Below are 1,168 nucleotides of genomic sequence, written 5' to 3' on the forward strand. Positions count from 1 at the left end.
CTTCCCTGTGGATACGATATTCGGACTCACCGAACTATATTACTTGTGGACAACCTGCTCTTGGGAGTGCAACAATCAAAGTCGCAACAAGTTATTGGCGCCGTTGCTGGGGAAGTATAATTTAATTTCAAGTCTATTTAATTTTGTTTATAGTTTATTTTTATTTGAATATTTATTGCTTTTGTGTGTTTTTTTTTCTTTTTCTTTTGCATTTGCATGAGCATTTGGTCACGTACAGTTAGTGGTCGACTCATTCGAAATAACCCTTTATTTTTACAAAACATGGCGGAAGAACCCATCCAAGAAAATGAAGATGAAATTCAATCTCAACATGATCATGATAGACGAAGAACACTTAGAGATCACATGAATCCTACACGTACTAGTGCACCTTCATGTCTAGTTTTTCCCCCTGATGCATCTCATTTCAATTTTAAGCCTGGTATTATCCAACTTTTACCCAACTTTCATGGCTTAGATTCTGAAAATCCATACATGCATTTACGAGAGTTTGAAGAAGTGTGCAACACATATAATGATCTAAATTGTAGCATGAACACCATTCGCCTTAAACTTTTTCCTTTTTCTTTAAAAGATAAAGCTAAAACTTGGCTACAAAATCTTAGATCGGGATCCATTCGAACTTGGGATGAATTGCAACAACAATTTTTGAAAAAGTTTTTTCCATCTCATAGAACAAATTCTTTCAAAAGGCAAATCATTACTTTCACTCAAAAACAAGGAGAAACTTTTTATCAGTATTGGGATAGATACAAAGAATTGCTTAATCTTTGTCCACATCATGGTTTTGAAATTTGGAGAGTTGTTTCTCAATTTTATGAAGGCTTAACACTTAAAGATAGGCAAATGGTTGAATTTATGTGTAATGGAACATTTGAAGATAAAGATCCAAACGAGGCAATTGAGTATCTCGATTCATTAGCTGAAAATGCTCAAAATTGGGACACTATAGGTACAATCGAACCCTCAAACAAGATTCAATCTCCTACATCTGGTGGAGGTATGTACACTCTCAAAGATGAACATGATCTTCAAGCTAGATTTACCTCTTTGGCAAGAAAAGTTGAGGCACTTGAATTGAAAAAGAATGGTCAATTAAAATCTGTTCAAGAAATTGCGTGTCACATCTGTGATACAAGTGATCATT

General features: G+C 34.5%; 1 non-coding gene across 1 annotated transcript; it reads right to left on the reverse strand.

The window, feature by feature from the left end:
- Positions 1-700: 700 nt before the first annotated feature.
- LOC140815793 (small nucleolar RNA R71) lies at positions 701-809 on the reverse strand. The gene has a single exon (XR_012114438.1). It is a non-coding gene; the product is annotated as a small nucleolar RNA R71 (small nucleolar RNA).
- Between the last annotated feature and the right edge of the window lie 359 nt (positions 810-1,168).

The sequence above is a fragment of the Primulina eburnea genome, chromosome 15 (assembly GCF_022965805.1).
Source record: "Primulina eburnea isolate SZY01 chromosome 15, ASM2296580v1, whole genome shotgun sequence".
Taxonomy (NCBI): domain Eukaryota; kingdom Viridiplantae; phylum Streptophyta; class Magnoliopsida; order Lamiales; family Gesneriaceae; genus Primulina; species Primulina eburnea.